The sequence below is a fragment of the Parus major genome, chromosome 6 (assembly GCF_001522545.3).
Source record: "Parus major isolate Abel chromosome 6, Parus_major1.1, whole genome shotgun sequence".
Classification (NCBI taxonomy): domain Eukaryota; kingdom Metazoa; phylum Chordata; class Aves; order Passeriformes; family Paridae; genus Parus; species Parus major.
Genome location: NC_031775.1, coordinates 30,995,018 through 31,016,753, shown reverse-complemented (window position 1 = coordinate 31,016,753; position 21,736 = coordinate 30,995,018). Strand labels below are relative to the sequence as shown.

General features: G+C 42.8%; 1 protein-coding gene across 5 annotated transcripts in view; it reads right to left on the bottom strand.

Moving 5' to 3' along the window:
* The window catches only part of ZRANB1 (zinc finger RANBP2-type containing 1), a 42,162-nt gene extending 30,578 nt beyond the window's left edge, over window positions 1-11,584 (bottom strand). For 2 of the 5 annotated variants that reach the window (XM_015632956.2, XM_015632953.2), the window contains exon 1: window positions 11,495-11,584. The gene's annotated coding sequence lies outside the window, so the exon portion shown is untranslated. Of the gene's footprint in view, window positions 1-105; window positions 159-9,487; window positions 9,509-11,494 lie in introns of those variants that run through there. The other 3 variants (XM_015632957.3, XM_015632954.3, XM_015632955.3) reach the window with 3 other exon arrangements.
* Window positions 11,585-21,736: the final 10,152 nt, after the last annotated feature.

Sequence of the window (21,736 nt, the reverse complement as noted above, 5' to 3'; positions counted from 1 at the left end):
TGGGAAGGCAGAAAAAGCTTTGTGTAGAAAGCATAATAGAGGGAAAGGCTGAGGCAGATAGATAAAGGACAAACAGACAAAGGTACACAGCATTTCCTCCCTTACCCCAGAATAGTTATCCAGCGTGTAAAACTCAATAAAGTGCTGGTTTCACTTTGCTGAATGCAAAACAAAGAATGCAAAACTGATTAAATACAAACCTGCTACATCACTTGACTAACGCTTCTTATTTATCATATTACAACCCTCTCAGCTAACAAAACCACCCGGAGCCTAGGAAACTAAAACTCACAAGCTGCACAACAGGATTAAACTCAAAACCCGACACATCAACCCAAAAATTAGTTAATACCTGCTCCCAAGTTAGGCAATGTTTTACAAGTTAGTACATTCTTCACTGAAATACCTTCACACACACCTTGCTCTACCAAGGCATAGCTCAAAGTTCTACTTAAATTTGTCAGCCTTTTTCCTACTATCTCCTCCTGAGGACTCTGGCACAGAACGAGAGATTTTTCCAAGAGCTCAAGTGATCTATTCAGCAGATCAGGTGGCTGCATGAATGAGGGGCTATCGCATGGCCAGGACAGAGGAGAGGGCAGCACTATCCTTTTCCATAGCAATCCATATTTATGCTGCATGAAAGCAGAGGAGCAATCAGGAACACAGAAAGCTCTCTCTTAAAGCTCAGGTTCCATAGTACCGGTTTGAACAGCCTGCAGAGAACTTCACTCCCACCTCTATATTATAAAACTGTGTCAGACTGAGGAATGTGCTGAAAAGGCAATCAGATTTCCTGCTGCTTCCGCTCCACCATTCCTGACAGATGTCCATGCCCATTTATAATGGGGAAAAAAGGAGCTGGATCATACCAAGCACCCCATAACTGTGACAAAGTAAGTGAAAAATGCATACATGTATACAGGAGAATACGAAGTTAATTTGATTTTACTTACTAAAGGTGACTTTGCAAAGAAGACTTTTTGGGAATTTTAAGGAAAAAAAAAAATGTTTCTCTACTTTGCCAAAACACCTCCTATATGAGTACACTAGATACTAGGTTTATCTATTCCATTTGGTCAAAGCTTTTCCCCCAATTCCCAAAATAAGGTTTTTAATTACTTTCTTAATAAGCTTATTCTCTCTAGAAACAATAGTTTTTTTAGGAATTAATGTGTTGTAGTTAGAAACACAGGAGAGTTGAACAGAGTTTTCAGAACAGAGAAGGCAGAAGCACACTGCCTGTGCACCTGCCCACTGCCACCAACAGATTGTGCCACCAAGGACCACCAAAAGTGGCTGTTCCAATATTCCAATGCTTGAGAATAATTCCTACCGGAGCAGAAGTTGGTATGGCTGGAGTAGGCGATGCTTCCCATCAAATCCATAAACAGTGTGTGATGGGAACCTGTACATGGTTTCTTCCCTGCCCTAGTTTGTACGGCCTTAAACAAAGCAGTTCCCACTTCAGACAAATCCCAACCCACATTTGGGACGGGGCATGAAAACAAGAAATCATCTGTTTTAGTGATATTAAGACTGGGAAAGGAGATTGCAGTTCAAGTTGGAAAGCAGCTGGCTGCAAAAACAATCCAAACAAGTACTGAGATACTACTTAGGAAACTAAATAGCTCAGGACATCCCACGTTACAGGAAAGCTTTTATACGTATCACAAGATCAGCTTTTTAGCTGCAATTATCTTCTGTGCCCCTTAAAAAGCAGATGCTCTCAGACATAATTCTTAGAGAGGCTGAGTATCTGCAGCTTTGAAAGCCTCTGAGATATGAGCTCACCACCTCTGAACACAAGGCCTCGGGTTATTACGAAGTAAAGAATATAAAAAGGTTCAACAGAGCAATGCAATTTCTCTTCCTTGACAGCTCTGCCAACACCAAGTACAGTGAGGAAACTCAGGATTGGGTTGGGTTTTTTTACTGTTTTTTACTTGAACTGACCTCCAATTCTACCCACCACAGTAGCTACCCATGGATGGGTCTGGTGGGAGCAGAGCTGGAGGTCAGAGACACCAGACCCATCCAATTTTGTTTACATCAAGAACTGCAGTGAGAGGACAAGGGGAAATGGCTTCACACTGAAAAGGAGTAGGTTTAGATTAGGCATTAGGAAGAAATTGTTCCCTCTGAGGGTGGGGAAGCCCTGGCACAGATTGTCCAGAGAAGCTGTGGCTGCCCCTGGATCTCTGGAAGAGGCCAAGGAGCTTGGATCAACCAGGATAGTGGAAGGTGTCCCTGCCCATGGCAGGGGATTGGAACAAGATGAGCTTGAAGGTCTCTTCCAACCCAGACCATTCTGTGATTCTACGATTTACTGGTGATACAGCATCACCATGCAGCCACAGCAGTTTGATGCTTATTACATTTTTTCCCAATTACTTCTTTGACTTTGTTTTCAAGTCAACTTGTTATTTTGGATTCCTCACAGAGGAGAAGCTGAATCATGGAGCGCCTCCTCTGACAGAGAAATAGCAACACAGTGACTGTGAAGTGCAGGTGCATGCCTTTATGTCCAAAATGCATGAGCAGACAAGAAATTAAAACCCACAAAACTTCAAACAAATTCCAGTTGATCAGTTTAGACAGTGTGCTGAGTATCTTCTGAACACACTTGTAGAGTAACTCAATACAGTGAAGAAAATATATTAACTTCTGATAAATAAGGAACAAAAAAAAAACAACAACAACCTTATCAGATCACCTTTTTACTACATAAAGTCAGCTGGTAAAAGGTGACCTAGAATAACTAGAAATTTTTAACAACATTCTTTTTTTTAGATGCACAGGAAAACACAAAACAGCTTGCAGAAATTGGGAAGAAACAATAAAGTTCTCAAATACTACTTTTAGGACAGGATATATTACAATCCCCTCAATTTAATTATTTGCTGTGTCCAGAAGTTGTTTTTCCCTTGGCTCAAACAAGGAACAATATGGAGCTCCACTTCATTAAACGATCAAGCCCCCCCTGTAAACAAGCCAGATGCTGATTTAGACCAGTCTACACTACGGATTTTAGCTGGGATGGTGCTGGCATCTGTGCTGGCTGAAACCTTATGTAATTCCACCAACCAGATCTGTGTTCCCACCTCAAATTCATTTTGTTCATGTCCACAGATTTTCAAATAAAACTGCTTCTATGTTTACAGGGAAAAAGGGAGCTCAAGGTGGTAGCTTCTGCAAGACAAATCAAGAACCACCCTCCTTCCCCCCATGCAGCTGCCTCTCATAAGCTGCTCCAAAAAGAAAGGCAGGCTGGTTTCTTCAGTTTAAAAACACTAAAGCAACTTTTCAGATGAACACAGTAAGCAGAAGTACTTTTTTCTGAAAGAAAGGGATCTCTATAACCAAATGTAGAATCTCTTAATTCGGCACTACAGGAGTATAGAAAGTAAAACCTTTCACAAATCCTAGTCTAATTTTCCAAAGTGCACATTAACTGACCATCTTCTCTTACCTTACCAAACTTACTCTACCTTCAGCTATTTGTGCTTCTTTCTCAATAATTCAGTATAAGCCTCCACAGATAGGTATATTAAAAGCAGAAAGCTTGAACTTGGGTTTCTGTAGTTTGATGGGAACTAACAATAAGCTCCATTGTCATCTCCGCAAATTCATTTTAATAAAATTAAGAACCCTGACCTCGTCAATGGAACAAACAGATCAGATCAGCACTGAATCTGGAAGCTTTGCAGTTGCATCAATGTATTATAATAAAGAATGGAAAGATTACTGTGAAGTATTTTCTTCATTAGCCCGAACACACTGAAGCAAGAAATTTAATAAGCAAGCAGAGTTTGCTTCGGTTCTTAGGACAGTTCTTTAAAAAGGCAACAATTCAGTCCCAAACAGAGCAGCAGAAAGGGGAAAACACTCTGTCATCTCAGCAAAAGCACACTGAAATAATTTCCCACAAGCTGCTCTGTGAGATGGGGGTTTTACTTGGGAAATGTTGATTTCCTTGAAGAACACCAGCTGGCTGTTTGCAGGAACTGGACCCAAACTGTAGCAGCCACAGAAGGCACAAACCCTTCTCACCAAACTGTACAAGCAGGATTGGGAGGTTTCTGTCCAACTGCATCATCCTCCCATCCTCATGGCAGCAAAAACACACAGATCACCTCTGGCTCTCCTGATAAATGGAGCTGCTCCTCTGCTCCCTCCAACGCCAGCAGCAGGGACAAGACTGCTGTCTCAAGAGAAGCATCATCCAGGTAAGACTGGCACAAATCTGATTTCCATTAAACACCCAATCACTCCCATGCATATTACAACACAATCTATAAAATATAGCATTAATGGTGCATGAGAAAAAAAAATAAAATGTTTTTGTTGGAACTGAGTAACTATTTACAATCTAGCTCATTAAGTGATTTCTAACATTTTCTTCAGTTTTGATAGTCCAGATCACCAAAAATACTCCTTACTGTAGATTTTTAGCTATGACCTGCCTCACTACCTAAAACTTTTCATCTTGTAAGTGAGGAATGAGTTAAAATCCAGGAGACTTCAGCTCTCACTAAGAAACACAATACAAGAAACACAGTGCTCTTAACAAAAAAAAGCAGGAAAGTAAGAACTAACTTCTGAACACATTCAGAAGTCTGTTCATTGGGTGAATTCAGATGGATTTCATTTACATAAAATTAATAAAAAATTGTTTTCATTCTGCTTTATGGATTCGTATCTCATTTCAAAGTGCCTTAAATCTACTTTATTAGGTATTTATGGTATTCAGAAAAATTACGCTGATTTTGCTTCAGTTTTCTTTTCAATATTCTATTCACACTTCCAACCCAACTGCTGACTTTTCATAAGCAAAAGAATTTATATGCAGCTTTAAGGCAAGAGGATGTCCAATTCTGCTAATGCTCCACGCACTAAGAAGGAAAACATCTGGGAGGTTTCTGATCTTTGGAGATATATGAAATAAAAGATTGACAATGAACTTTATGATTAGATCTACAACTTAATGTAAACGGATGCTTCTGCAAAAGCCGGAAACTCATTATAAAATTGACAGATATTTGAGAATAGTACATTTTCTCTTTCTGCTGTCTTTTTTTTATTCAAATATTTATCTCTTAAAGCATTTCTGTGCTCTTAGCTGCTACAATTAACCCTCTTGTGTAACTTGCACAGTGCAAGTTTGCATTTTATTCATTACTCATCTCAAATGGGTCAAACTCCATCTAGCTCTATTAACTTTGTGACTAGGAAAATCTTAACAGCTGAAAACAACCTATAAAAACCCAGGAGCAGCACCCTGCTGTTCAGTTCTCTTTCTTTGTCAGGGCTGCTTTTTTTGTTTTAAGCTAAATTAAAAGTGAACGACTGTCCAGATGAGACATGAGATGTTACTACACATTAGGATGGACTAAATATGACCAAGTGCTTAGGAACCAACACCATTTGGGCAAACAAGGGTAAGCAGTTTAACAGTTACATAATGCACAACATCTCCCACACAACACTAATCAAAATCCAAGCAAAATGACTTAAAATAATGAGCTATGATAGAGCATTTGCATAAATACAGTCAGCAGCATTTAATGAATTTAACCATGAACAGCAACAGATGAATAACTGACTTGAGATCTACAGTAACAAACATATACAGTAAAACAACAGAACTGTTAAAACTTCATTTTTAAAAAGACATTAGCCTTGGACAAAGTACAGAAGTTGAACAAGATGTTTCTTTATAAAAAGTGAGGTCAAATACAAAAACAGTTTATCTGTGTTTAGACTGTGCCTCCAACACCAGACCCATTTTTGTTTAGCTCTCAGCCATCCTCACACACAAAGAGAAAAAACAGATGTCACGCTCTGACTGAAAACACGCTGTGGAGTCAAACATCGAAACTCTGAAACACTTAAACCTGTCCAATGGCAGGAACATTACACCAAGACTTGAACATTCTCTAGTAATTATCTGCTGGACCTCCTCAGTACTGCCTGACCATAAATTAGAGCAGGGCTACACACACCATTCAGAGGAGGAAAACCACCTGCCTCCAAAGGAAACACGGAAACACACACTCAGCATCACTCTTGGGCAGTTTGCTCCTAATTAATGACAAGCCACATTCAGATACAGCTAAGGACTGTCTTTGGTATGAGAATTTGCAATTGGAATACACTTAAGGCAAGTCCCAGCTCAAGTGAGTCAAACAAATTACATTCATTTTATGCAGTTCTTCCTAAGGTGCTGGCAAGGCAGCAAAGTATCCAAAAGAAGGAAAAAGAAAAAACAGTAGCAAAAATGCTATTATCAGAGCACACAAAGTCCACTGGTGTGGATGCTGTTGATTAACACAGTACAAAGCACTAGTGTCAAATATCACAGGGAAAACAAATCCAAGCTCCTTCTAGAGACATAGTGATTCCGGTTCTTTATTTTAAATCACTTTTTTTTTTTTTAACCATAAGATTAGTAATCTGTATTTTGGTCATAATTCATATCTCTGAGTTAATCACTGCAGGGTACTCTGCACTCCTGGAAAGTTTCAGAGTAACAACTCTAAAACAGAAATAACAGGTTCTGGGGTGGGAGTAAGTTTCTACTAAAGGCAACATTGAACAACTTTCTTTAAATAAACCCTTTAAAAGCTATGAGGTGACACTTCTTTTTATCCCTGCCAGTGGGGAGGTGAAGAATAAAAAGTAAACAGTTCAGCAGCCTATCTCAGCCCTTCAGCAAGCCAAAAATGAGCTTCTCAGCAGGCAGTCAGTTAAGGGGAAGCTTTCACAGGTAAAACCTAAACCCACTGGCCCATCTGTCAGACGGTGTCAGTGACAAGCACAAGTCCAGGACAAAGCACCCAGGGCAGTGAGAACCAGCAAAAACCAAAAGTATATCATCAACACTCCTTGAACCCAAGACCTCTAGACTGAGCCTGTTCCAGGAGAGTACTGAAATAACAGCAGGGAATAAATATGCCAGCTGTCTCTACAGATCCCTGCTTAGATACTGGGAAGATGATTGGAGACTCAGGGAATACTTTCAAGCCCATTAGCCTGAGACATGCACAAGCCGAGCTCTCACAGCGCACTTACAGTCCCAACAACCACAAAAAACAAGATTGTCCCATAAACCAGCAATCATCATCACAAAGCAAACTTCCTATTTTTTTGCTGGAATTACACACATTTATGAGATTTATGATAGATGTTTTTCTTCCCAGATAATCAACTGACTGCATCAAGAACCACATAGTTTTTAAATGAGTGGACCTATAAAAGTGTGTGTAAATTCAAAGTCACTAAAAAATTACTGATCAAAATAGTTCTAACACACTGGGGAAAAAAAACAAACCAAAAAAACCACCCAGACCACTCAAGTTTACTCTTCCTTCCAAAGTCAAATAAATCATGGTTCTGACAGTTTTCTTTAGCTCAGGAACACCAACTCATGAATATCTAGAAATTACCAAGAAAACCAACAGACCTTACCAAAGTTTCTTAATACCTACAAACTCCACAGTAACCCCCATCTTTCTTTGATTTATTAAAAACAGCTTCTCACAACCAGATGCTAAATCAAACTGAAGTCAAAGAACCATATGGAGGGTTTTTAAACCTTAACATTTGATTACAGAAGTAATGGCAAACATAACCCAAATAAAACAGCACCGTGCCCCGGCTTCTGGCACAGCAGGAGGAAGGGGAAGGGGAGAAGACTGCAGCCTCCTCGCTCACAAGTCACAGTTCCAGACACAAGTCCTACTTACACAGCCCTATTTACAAGTGCCAAAGCAGACACAAGTCCTTCCTTCCAACCTCCCCCAATGCCCTGGACAGCAGGTTACATGTCTGCTTTTCACTTTCTACCTAGGTCTTCAGTACTTCAGGTATTTTCAGCTCAGTTCTGAACTTAAATCCTGTGTCTTGTCCAGCATTTTTCTTAGAAGTAATAACTGTCCTTAATTTAAAATTTGCAAGCCATTGTCAGCAAAAAAAAATAAAAATAAAATCCAACTTAGAAGACCATAAGAAAAAATAAACAAACAAGCAAACAAAAAATATAAACAAACCACGCAGTAGTATCCTTGTCTTAAGAACAAGCAGAACAGATTACATCAAGACAAACCTAAATAACCAAAGGGAAAAATGCCAACTTAATTATATCTCCTGTACAACAGAAAATGTAAAAGGGTTGCAAAGTTGGCTGCTTCCTAGGCAAGATGCTCTGCACATACCAGTCACTACCAATTTTTCCACTGTATTACCTCCCCATGTTCCTTGTAAAAAATCTACTTTTCCTTCTGCTTTCTTGAACCAGACTCCGTATCAGCCCCCTCTTGAGTTCTCTCTTCAAACATCACAGCCATTATTCCCTGCTCCATCCCATCCACACCTCTCCTCTCCCTGGTCTTTGCCAAAGTGAGTTTCTGCATAAATGGGATATCAGCATGGGAAAAAAAGTTGTTTTGAAAAACACAAGGTGGACACAACTCCAGTCCGAGTACAGAGCTTGGGAATACCTGCCTATGTCACAAAGAAGAAACAGAAAATTATAAATATTATTATAGATTAACACACTCTCAGAATTGATGTTGAAGTATGACAGCTTTTCTTTTAAAGTATGTTAACTGGTAGACCCCAAAGAGGTAATTATTAATCTTGCACGTCAAGAAAGTTCCAAAAGAATTAACTACAAAGAGCAGCTGTGCTCCAGCCACGGATGATGCAAAAATGAGCACAGTCACAATCCTGTGCAAGCTGAGGCAATGACAGCTACACAAGAAATGCTATGAAAAGTACCAGGTAAGTGTCTGGATCCCAAATGTTCGAAATATTAATTTTAAGACAGATGCTTTAAGGTGTAACAAATTCCATTCAACTGACATTACAAAGTTACAATTATCTATGTTACTAAACTGATTTTACCAAGCTACGCCATCTGACAGGAGAAATGGCAAACTCTTCACTAGCTGTGTTGAAAAAAATTCTCTTTTCAACTCTGCCTCATTTCCCTCCTCATACATAGTACTATTTAAAAAAAAAAAAATAAAAAATTAAGAACTCTATTACAGCTAAGCCAGCCATTTTCAGCTGCCAAACTAAAGTTTAGTTCCATTTTAGTACCAAGAGACTGTGGATCATAATTCATGCAGTTAAATTGAGGATTACTTGTTGACATCAATTTTGAACAGCCCAAAATAACCCAGTCCTCAAATTTTGGGGGGAGGAAAGGGCATGAGATTACTAAGAGAACTGGCAGTAGCAGTTAAAATGCTTTGCTGTGATTAGCTGAGAGCACATCACGACAAAGAATGTATTGATGTGAAGTTGTGCTAGAACTGATAGAGCAAAGAGAAGCTGGAAAGAGAAACATTAACACCCAAGTTAATACCACATGAAGAAGCCAGTAAATCTCACTTTAAAGTGCCTAAGAGAACATTTGATTATTTGATTGACTGTATTAAAAATAACCTCCCATTCAATCAGTAAAGTATTTCCTACTTACACTTCTGACTTATTTACAGATCCTTCTTGCAAAGGGCACCAAAGACGGGTGGGAACTCCTGTCCCTGAGGAATTTACAGGTCAAACAACACACAATGAGAATGGCCACACACAAAGCTAAAAATGTCCCCTTGACCCATTCTGAGCTGAGTCTCCAATTAAAGTCACGCTTCTGTGATGAACCGTTGATGCTTTTGTGCCACTCAGCATTCCAATTACATTAATATTTGTAATTATGCTTCTGAGAAAATGCTAATAGACACAACTCCACAAGAACAGTTCACAGCCTCGCTGGTGTCACCCCCACCTGCCTGCCCTTGCTTAAGCAGCAGAAGGAAAGTAAAGGTAGCAATTTCTTTTTCCTTCATGAGAACTACACCACATAATTAGAGTTTCACAAATCCCAAGAAATGCAACGCATCCAAAGGCTTTATCCTCTTTAAATGCTGTGACGGACTTAAACCAGAGGTGATCTTTCACATATGACATTCCAGACTCCACATGCTGAGACACCAACCCAGCTTGGCCTTCAGAAGGAGACCAGCAAAACAGTTCCAGAACACCTCCTGCTGCTCACCTGTTTCCCCCGCCCTGAGCAACTACTGAAAAAGGGGCAGAAAAATAAATAAGCCTCACAAACCTCTTCTGTGGTCACCAAAGACCAACAAGCAGATGGAAAAACAAAATTAATTACACCAGATCCCTCCTGAACTACTGTTAAAAGGTTCTGCTCACACCAGAGCAAGCTCTAATAAGAGAAGGAGGGAGTTACTATACAGAAGACATCTCACCTTTCAATTTTTGTACCAGCAAAAACATCAAAGCACTAAACTCACATGCCAGCTCCAGCACTTGTGACACCGCAGGCAGCTGGTGAGCACAGACTGTTCAAGCACAGCACAAAGCCCGTCAAACAACGTTTGTTTACTACATCAACCCCCAAGAATTCCAGAAAAAGTTGTCATTATTGCCATCGCTGAAAGTCACCGTGGCAGCAGAAAGTTCTCAGCAGCCGGGCTGTGCCAGCTGTGTAGGACACCCGGATCCATCATCTCCATCATTTCTCCCACCCGCTGCTCCCAAGGGAGCGGTGACTGCTGCGGGGACAGGCTGATTCTGTCACTCCCAAGGAAAGACTCACAGACGCATCCAAAGGACTCACAGACACATCCATGACCTCCGCAGACAAGTTTATCTTATCCTGCCAGGAAGCTGCTGCAGTCTGGGTCCGTGAAGGCAGACAGGGAGGCGCTGGCAGCGTGGATTACCAAGGTCTGCCTCGCTCCTTAATCCAACTTTCCCAATTTTTGTTTAGACTTCGCTTCCCAAAGACGAGCTCGATTTTGAAATACTTCTCACACTGTACTTCTGATAAAGCATTGCTAATACTTGATCACAGAATGAATCACAGAGTGGTTTGGGCTGGAAGGGACCTTAAAGATCATCTCGTTCCAACCCCCTGCCATAGACAGGGACACCTTCCACTGTCCCAGGTTGCTCCAAGCCCCGTCCAACCTGGCCTTGGACATTTTCAAGGATGGGACAAGCAATATCATGGAAGTTCTGCTACCCAAAATCCACAGACACAACCCATCACTCCCATCACCTACTCCACCACCGCGTGTAGATCCACACAGGCACATCCGAACACGAACAAAATCAAACCAGGAGGGTGGGAAGAAGTGGGAGGGAGGCGGCACAGGCATGATCTCACCCAGGCACACCAAGGCACTATAGCCCGGGGTCCGGAGCAGCAGCCACGGGAGAAAAATCCGAGTTTCCTGCCTTTGTACCGAGGCTGTGCCAGCCTGCCTTCCCTCAGCAAACCTTTCCACGCGGGACACCGATCGCAGCGGGATCCGGGGCCAAGCCGGAGGCGCCTCCTCACAGCCCCCCCCCGACCCTGCAGCGGGTCCCCGGTGGACTCTGGCTCAGCTCGCCCCCGTCCCCCCCCGCGCCCCCTGGTCCTGCAGCGCTGCCCGAGGCAGTGAGAGCACAGGATCTTTACCTCTCCGCCGAGATCCGTCCCTCAGTCCCTCAGGAACACGCTCGGAGCACTGGGAGCCGCCTGCGCCCCGCGCCGCCCCCCCCCCCCCCCCCCGCGGGGGGGGGGGGGGGGGAGGCTCTGCCCGCGCTCCTCTAATGGCGGCGGCCGGAGCGGCCCAAAGCAAAATAAACCCCCGCACGGCCGAGCCGCACGTCAGCGCGGCCTGCAGCCCTGCGCGCCGCCCATTGGCTGGGCCCGCTCCTGCCTTCCGCCAATCGACGGGCGGCTCTTTGCGCAGAGCGGTGATGTCATCGCTGCCGCGGGGCGCCGCGTGCAGGGCGGGCGCCAGGGGGCGCCGCCCGTCCCGGCCCCTCAGGGCGGGTCCCGCCGGACCCCCGGTGGGGATTCCGCGGTGCCCGGCCCGGCTCTTCCCGCTCGCCTTCTTCCCGCACGGCCCCAGGACCCCTCGGCACCCCGCGACCTTCCCCGAGCCAAACATGCGCCTGGGTCGCCGGCAGTAACGCGCAGAGCGCTGTGGAGTGGAAGCGAGAGCAGCATCCCTCCCCGTGGCTCCCCATGCACCGCGGTGCGGGGTACACGGACATCGGAGTTTCCTGTGGGAATAGTCCCTCAAAAATCCTCCGTGTGATGGCACGTGGCCAGGCAACAGCCGTGGAGAACCCCGCTTTGTCACAGCTGATGACAGAATCGCTGAGGTTGGAAAAGATCTCCGAGATAACCGAGTCCAACTTGTGAACAATCCCCACCTTGTCCAGAGCCCTGAGTGCCACATCCCGGCCTTCCTTGGACATCTCCAAGGATGGGCACTCCAAACCTCCCTGGGCAGCCCCTTCCAATGTCTAATCACCCTTTCCATGGAGAAATTCCTCCTAATGTCCAACCTGAACCTCCACTGGCTGAAATTTAAGACTCCGTCCTCTATTCCTTATTGGCACTTGAGAAATAATTTGCTATAGAACAACTGAAGGAATTAATGGGAATCCAAAATCCTACAGGTGCCATAGTCAGGTTGATATGGTGGTGTTGGGTCATTGGTCAGACTCAATCTCAGAGATCTTTTTCAATGTAAATTGATTTTGTAAAATAAATATTTCCTCCACTGTCATTTCCAGCTGTTCCTGACTCGAGACAGTGAATGTGTGGGGTTGGAGTTCAGGATGCCACCCTTCCCAAAAGGACTTACCCAAGTAGCAGCCATGCAGTGCAAAGCCCATTTCTTTCCTGAGGAGGAAAGACCAGCAGCAACAGCTCTGACAGCCCTTGGGTTCAGTCCATGTGCTGGCTATGCAATATTTTTTTTGCTTTCCATTCAAAAATTGTAAGACTGCATCTTCCTTAAGCTGCCCTTGTAGGCTCACTGACAGAAAATGAGTATTTGTCCACTTCCTTGCTTTCACTCAAGGGTTTTACATCATTTGATACTCGATTTTTTTTCACCCCCCACCGCAGTTACTACTTTTTATTTCAGGCTTTCTCAGATGTTTTAGCACTTTCTTATTTCCATGGTTTCATTCCCCATTCCCAGACACTGTTAGATAATGCCTCAAGCTTGGTGTTACATTGGGAAACTCATCCAGAAGCAGCTGGATCCATCCCTTCTCCCTCAGTCAGCATAAAAGGAAAGCACCTGAGATGTTCCAGCAGAGCAGTGCTAGAGAAAATCCCTTTGTCCAGCAATCAGACAACCAGGACTGGAGTCAGGACAAGTAAAATGTAATTACTTATGGAGACTGAAATAGAAATTTGTCTTCATTTGCAATTAAATTAGTTCCCTATAAACATTGAGAATTGTTGCAGGGGGCTGGTAATGTGATTTCTCTCTCCCAGACTAATTATTTACTAAATTCTCTTTCTGACTCCACTGAACAAGTTGGTGCATTTCTCAAAACACAGCTGTAGAAAAAAGGGGGAAAACTTTTTTTTTTTTTTTTTAATAAGACTTGGATAAGTCATGTAAAATAAATCTTCCTTATCTTAAGGAATTTTACCATCTCTGTGTTTAAACATCATCCCAAAAATGTATCCCTTCCTCTTGGCATCTAGGCAAGATGATGGAAGAGCTATTGGGGTAAATTCTAAATGCTGCCCCAACTGTGCAACAATGGAAGTTCCCAGAAATAATTGTTATAGACTGAATAAAAAGCTATGAAAATACAAGGAATATCTTAGAACCATAGACTTGTAGAGGGGCTTGGGTTGGAAAAAAGTTATGACCAACTGAAAAAAAAACATAATTCCAAATAATTCTATGATTCTAAGAGATTTTAATCTCTGTACAGTTGGTCTGCAGAACAGAAGCATTCTGAGTAGTGAAAGAGGTCCCTGGATAGTATTCAAAGGAGAACACGGGGACAAATTGAATTTGAAAATATCTACCAGAGCAAAAGAAAATCCTGGGCTGCATCTCCCAATTACCTGTCGTTTTTTTATGTTGGTGACTTTATTGCTAAGGCCATGTCTTTGCCTTCAGCTCAAGAAGCTGCTGGTGTCTCCTTCCAGGTTTACCTTGCAGGAGTTTGCCATTTGTTCTAGACTTAAACAATAAAATAAAAGTGGAGTGACCTTTCAGCAGTTTAGAACATTGATATTTACACATATAATTTACCTAAGAAGAGCTTTCAGACTTCTAATTTGGAGACAAATCAAAATCTACATGACTTGATAGTCCAGTCCTCAATAGATTTGGTGTTTGATCATCTTTTTTTAAATGTCAGAAAGATAATTCTATTTTTGTTAGAGGTAGCAGAAGTTGTAAGCAAGTACTAATTTCCTATATCCCACCCAAAATTTTCATTTGCTTTCACCAGTTTAAGGAGAAATTTTAACTCCCTAGGAAGGAATCTGGAACAGTCATACTCATTTGACAGCTGAAGCTGTTATTTTGGGAACCTTCCTTTGCAGAGCTGGATTTGCTCAGGCCTTGCAGCTCGTGTGCCTTCACACAGAGTTGTACAACTGCCCCTTGTGCCTCACAATAAACCCACAGCAGAACCATGAGATAAAAATATCATTTGCACATATATGTGTTCCAGCTTTCTTTTTTCCCCACTTTTCAAACACCATAAATCTCTCTTCTTGTAACTCCCCACCTTCCTTAGCCATCCTAACTCCAATCTCCTTTCTTCCCATTCCTCCAGAACAAGAACTGATAGTAAATCTCCTTGTCAGAGCTCAGAGATTGGATACAACCCAAGCAACATGCACAAATGGTGTGATTTTACAGGAATATCCAGCTCAGAACCCCCTTGGTTCCCATCCTTGCCAGCCTGGAGCTGCCCCACCAGCCTGGAACCCTTTGTGCCTGCGAGGTGTGAGCCTTGCAGGCAGCCAGCGAGGCAGATGGTTGGGAAGCTCCCTTTTCTACAAAGAATTTATAAATTTAGGATTTTTTCGGCGCAACCCTGAATTGCAATTTGCCGCTGTCTCCTATTAAACACAAATGCTTTGCCTTACAAGATGCCCTGATTTTTTTCTCTCCTGATGCTCCCTGTTAGTAAAAGGCCTTTCCCTCAATCCTCCCTGACGTTTCTGTTCTGATTCACCCTGTTTATACCAGAGCAAACGATACCCAAAGCTATAATTAGAAAACAAGCACTGAAACATTCCACAGGAGCACATTTGTTGCGTGTAGTAGCTGAGGGACTCAACGACACAAAATTGTGCTTCAGGTAAGCAAAAAAAAAAGACAAAAACCCCAATTATTTTCTGCTGGCATGGAGTGTTTTTGTGCTGCAGCAGAATTACCTCAGCTTGAGTGCAAAGATTACATCTAGTTAGTGATGTCTAAGTGCAGATCTTGCTCTTATGTAATTCTCTTTACCCTGGTAACTCCTCACTTGCAGGCAGAGCGCCGGCTCCCATTAGGAAATTCATCCTCAGCTTATCCAGGAGCAGGGATGTACGTGCTCACCAGATGGTTCTTTCTCACCAGCTGAACTTTGGATATGCAGAGCTCCCTACTCAAGCAGCTCCTCAGATCCTGCTCTTGCCATTGCTTTATCCTGTGTTTTCAGGAGCAAAGGCTTGCAAAACTTAGATAAAAGGGGAGGAATAGAAATGCACAAAAGTCCAAAGGAAGCACAGGTTTTGGATTGAGAACAGAATGTTTTAAATGGTTCACTGATTTGTTACCAGATTTCCATTCTCTGAGTCAGCCTGAGCCTTCAAACCCAGTAAATCCCATCCTTGGGGCTCCTTTTCTCATTTTTATTTGAATCATAAAAGTATTCAACTATAGCTAGATCACTATCCTCCCTATCCAGGCAAGGATAAAGTCAGAGTGGGCTAAATCACAGAACCATAGAATGCCTTGGGGTGGAAGAGACATGAAAGAACATCCATGGAGACAGCAAGAGACCCCTCACAGCTCTCCAAGTAGTCAGAGTATGTGGGATGATTGTTCCAGGGACAAAACAGCCAGGAAAGAGAGAGAATAAATAAACCTAGATTGGAAAAACTGGGCAGAAATGCACCCTGAAATGTATTTCAGTGGCAAAAAGAAAAGGGTACAAAGCAGGGAGCACTTGCATTGAAAGCTTCCACATTCTCATATTTTTCTTGCTTCCTCTCTGGTTCCACATGGAGCAGAGCAGGGGGTGAAGGAGTGAATCCATCGGGATAGGATGGATTTCCAACTGAAGGGCTGGAGTCCTGTGATCAGAGAACCTTAGAAGCTTTCCTCAGCTGGGCAGACCTTGTGTAGGTGAAGGAGTCTGTGGCCAAAAGAGAAGCAGCACACGTGGAGACAAACGGGAAGCTGGGAGGCGATGGGATGGCTGCGTTCCAGCACTCAGTGTGGATCTGGAGACTCCACGAGACTGCAGGAACTGCCCGGCCCAGATGGTGAACGCAGCGTGGCTGCCGCCGCTCCGAGCGTGCATCAGCAGGTCTGTCACAGCACAGGAATGCAGGGGGGAGGACAGAGAGGAGGAAAAGAGAGAGGGAACCGAGGAAAAATGTGAGACAGGGTGTTAGAGGGGAAAGAAAACAGAACGGCAAAATGCGAAGAGCTTTTTGGATGTGCTCTGAAAGTCATCAGGGACGACGGTGACAAGTCACAGCGCAACTCAAAAAGGACACAGCAGCCTGAGTCTCTTCAGGGGCTTGTAAGGTATTTGTGAGGACTCAAGACAAAAATCCATTTTAAAAATGGACTGAAATGCATAAACTTAGTGTTGTACAGAAATGTCAGGAATAAAGAGCCTGGGTGGCCCTGTGCAATGGCCACCGTCTCTCTCACTGTCACTACTGACACATTTAACCAACGCCAGACCCCTCCAAAATGCTTCTGGCAGCAGAAAATGAATTGTGGGGTCAGCAAAACAATGGCTCCTCCACCACTGCGAGCTGGGGCTGAAGGAGATGAAAATACCACATCATGCTGCCACTGGTATTGATGCTGGGTTAGGCAAGCCCCTCATCTGACTCCTGGCTTTTGTGAGCCCCGTGATGGCATCACCCCTCCCCAAACATTGTATAAAAGCCAGAGATGTTAAACCCAGTGGCTCTGGAGCTGAAAGGCAAAAACTCAGACTTTTTCTGCTTTAGGACAGCCCAGCCCTTCTCCTGTGCAGCAAGGTAGTGTTACCAGATTGCTTTAATATGCCCCAAAGTCGAGCCAAAGCTGTTAGTGGTCGGCAAAAGAGAAAATGGGATTTATTATAAATAAGGAGCACATGAGGCAGCAGAGAAGGGACATTCTGTGTCTGGTTTGCAGAACACAGTGCATCATCATGCCCAGCATAATCAGCACCAGCTAATCAGATTATTTGATGAGCCAGAGGGAGCAAAATCTATCTTTGAGTTGACGTAATCCACCAATAGACTGCTTAAGGATTCTGGATATTTTCATTCTGTGTCTCAGAAGCCTTTCTTTTACCTATTTATCGAGACTTATCCTTTTTATGAGCAAATCTAGGATTAAACACAGGCAGCTCAAATTAAAACCAGAACACAAACCAGGTAAGAGTGAGATTCCAACAGGGTAGTGCCAATTACCACACTACTGGCTCAGCAGGATGGTGAAAGAGTATCAGGGATACTTTAAAGCCATTACTGGAGACCTTGGATGGGAACTGAGGAAGATAAGAAATACACAAGTCTGGAATTAAAATGGGGAAAAGAATTTTCTTCTGGAAAATCGTCAAATTTTGGATGAGATCTTTGTTTTAATTCAGGCCTAGCCTGATCCATAAATTAATATCACTTTAATATGATTTAATATATTTTAGAGGTGTGTTCTGTGAAAAATCTGTACCTTCTCTTAGCCTTCTTCATCACAAATAGGCAGTTTCAACAAATGCATAGAAAGTATCTTTCCATCTTATTCCTAATTTAATCTTGCAGAAAGCTGTCTAGCAGGATACCTCATAATGCTTTGCCTTATTTACAGATACAATGAGAGGAACAGAAAAATAAATCACTTTCAAAACAGATTACTTTTCTGGAAGGACTGTTCATTGATTGCTTTTATTCCTAATTTTAGAAGAAAATAATTTAGTAATTATAGCTTGAGCAACTATTGTTTACTTGTATCAGGCCTCACAAAAGCTGCTGTGCCCGCCTTTCTTGTATGTTGTGTTAAAAAGATGGGTAGAAACAGAATAAAATAATTGCAACAGAACGTTGCCTGCAATCACTGTCTCCCTCCCACTGCACAAAGAGATGCTGGAGCAAAGCTGAGACATTTATTGAGCAGCAGGAGGTCATTAGCTTGTTGTCAGTCCTCTCTCCATTGACAGCTTGACGTTGCTGTCTGGTAGGTAAGCTGCATTATAAAACAGGCTTTTTGTAACACACATTTCTGCTTTCATATGAAAAGTATGTTTGCTGTCTCCCAAATAATCCTTGCCACCCTGAGAAATTACAGATGTACGTGTTGCTTCAGTTTTCCAACCACATGTCTCAGCTGCATCTGAGTTCCTCTTGCCTAAGCCCTTTGAAAAAAGTTTAAGCTTCAAAAGCTTCCACTTCTATGAGACAGCCAGCTCTGGAGTGCCCCTGCCCAGGCACAGCTGCAAATTTACAGGGCTCTAACACCAGAGGACAATTTAGAGCATCTCTTGGGGTTGTGTACAGCTAAAATTCCATAAATATTACAGCAACTTAGATCTTCTGTAGAGGTTGGAGTGAGGAACTGAGGATTGGTGAATTAGGGAGGATATTTAACTGAGGGGTAAATGACTGCTGCCCTAAGCCAGCCAGATCCACGTGTGATCATTCATTTGTACATCTCATTGCTGCCCAAGCACCACGGCAGCAGAGAGGCTGAGCCACTGACTTAGCTTTGCCCAGTGCAATTCAGCTTAATCAATAAAACCAATTTTACAAAGTTATGCAAAATGTTGAGCTGCTGCTGGAATAATTGGAAATTGGTGAAGCTGCTCAGTCTCAGGGAGGTCACATTCCTTCACTGGATGTGGAACCTTTGAAATCCTTGGCCAGGAGGGATTGATGTCCTTTTCTTCCTGGACATGGCTTTCACATAGCCCAATTTCCCCAAGACTTCCCATGGTCCCTCCCTCTGCCAAGTCGACTTTGAGAATCAAGTGGCCTGGGAAATCACCCAAGGCCCAGGGAGAAAGTCCAGATTTGGCCCATTGCTCACAAGCCACATTTCACTGGTACAGAAAAATCACACGACATTGGTTATATTAGGAATATTGATTACACACCTGATCATAGAATCACAGAATGGTTTGGTTGGAATTGACTTTAAAGATTGTTTGTTCCAACACCCTGCCATGGTTCCTTCCACTGGACCATCTTGCTCCAAGCCCCATCCAACCTGATATAGATGAGAGTCAGAAGCAAAGGTCCTCAGATGAATGGGGCTGTTCACTTGCATCAAATTACAGAGTTCATTTCTCAAATGGAGCCCAAACCTGTTTGGATTAGAGCTTTCTAACTGCTCTACTGAAGAAACAGAAGTTCTGTCATTTCCTTTTGTTGCTGTTTCTCTTATCTTGCCATCCTGGCTTTGAATTTTCACTCTCTTATTCCAAGTACACATCTTGCCCGATTTGCTTAATCTTCAAGAGTTTTCACAGTGTCCTCAGGCACTCAGGGAAGAGGCCAAGTGAGCTGGGCTTCCCTCAGAGCACATGGCTCCAAAGCTGAACTGTGTTCACTTCTTGGCTGTCTTCCTCTCACATCAGAGAATATTCCAAATAAGGCCTCACTGGCATTGCTCAGAATCAAAATAACTTCATCTTATTTAGGATTGATAACCCCTGGAGAAAAATCCTTTGGTCTTTGGCTTCCCCTCAGAGCTGTTGACTGCCTCAGCATATGGTCCTGTTAGATCTTCTCAGTTAAACACTGTTACATCACACTTCTGTCAGCTGTCAGTATTTTAATGTTTTTCTTGGAACGTTTGCTTCCTGTCCTAGACCTTCTGCCTCTAGAGTCAAGTGATTAAGTTAGAAACTGAGGTTTTATTTTCAAAGTAGATTTCTAATCCTCATTGCAGCACAGAAAAGCATAAAATATCGACTACGCATAAATAAAAAGTTCAGAAACTAAAATCAAAGACCAAAAAAAAAAACCCCACAAATATCAGTTCCTAAAACTGAATAGTTAGAAATATAATTCCAATGTTTTGGAAAAAAACAAACCAGCTGGTTAAGTTTTTTCCTGAAGTTTTTGATTGCCAGTTTCAGAGTGCAGAAGGCATCTCTATTTGTACCAATGCTGGATCAATATCCCACCTCAGTTCAGAGGGAGGAGTTGATTTGCTCTCACCGACAGCTCACTCAGGCTGAGTCCTTACATCTAATACTGATCATGGCCCTTTGTTTTCCTTTGTTTTCCTGAAACACTCCAGGAAAAATAAGGAATATCAGCATCTCTGTTCTGGTGACATTTTGGGTAGATATACCCTGTTCAGCTCATTTGCCTCATCTAAGAGAATACCTACACAATCCTTTTCTTTCCAAACCCTCAGCATTGCAGTTGGATTCATGGCTGCTGTATCTCATTCCAGAGGTGCCTGTGCCACAGCTCTGGCTACAATATTTTTTTTGTACTCATAGGTGTTGCCTGCAGTTTACATGGGTTTGGAGTTAGATGTGTATCAGATAATGCCACAGAATCACAGAAAAGTCTGGAAGGGACCTCAAGGATCCTCTGGTCCAGATATTCTTGGCCAAACCACTGTCTAGACAAAATCTGGTCAGATCAGGGCCTTGTACCATTGAGTGTGAATCCTCCAAGGATGGAAATCCCACTGATGGCTCCTCTGAGCCCTGTTCCAGGGTCTGACTGACACTGATTGTTCTTTTCCTGATAAGCAGTCTGAGCTTGCACTAATTGTCTCCAAAACATGCACACTCTGCCTCTTTTCAAACCCAAATGAAGTTTAATTGAGTTGGTTTTCCTTGAGAGATAATGTGACTAGAGAGCATGAAGTCCCAAATTTAGCGAGACTGGGTGAAATAAAAGAGATTATGGATAAGAAACACAAACCACTAGCCTAGAACACCAAGAATAGTTTTGGCTTCCTTTCCTGCCAGCCTAATACTGAAAGGGCCATGAAAAAAATAATTTAATTATTATTTCTCATCCAAATTTATAGCTAGAGCAAATTAAAAGCCTCCATTCCTTTTTTTGCTTCAAAGTTCTAAAATACTTAATTCTTCAAAAGAGGTAATGAAAGTAATGAAGACTACTTAATGAAAACTTTCAAAAAAAAAAAAAAAAGAAAAATGTTATTTAAAACAAAAGTTATCGCAGAATTTGGAGCTTTTGTAATTTATCCAGAAACTCTGGAACTTGCTCCCCAAATCTCTGTGGGATCTCCTAAAGCCTCTGGTGTCCAAGTCAGGGAGCGAGGCTGGTATGGAGGTGAACCCTGAAGTGATGGGGATGCCCCTAGAAATGGGGGTGTCCCCAGAGACACACTCCATCAGCTCCAGGTCACCTCCTGGTCATCCTGGCAGCACTTTTAGTGTAGCTCAGAAACCTGCTGGAACTCCTGAGCTTGTGCAAACCAGCTTGGTTTCAACACACCAGCATTTACCACAACATCTCTATTTTTGGAAGCTGTCCAGCCAGCAACATTTCCCATCTAAAAGGAAGAGTTTCACTTCTCATCCAGCATCTGCCTCTCCAGCAGCCACTTGTCTGTGAACTGCTCTGAGCTGTCCTGTCTTCTGAAGGCAAGGAGAAAGCAACACCTGCAGCTCACCACACTTGAACACAGCTGGGAGCGTTTCAGTGCATCTGAACTAGGCTAAACAAGTT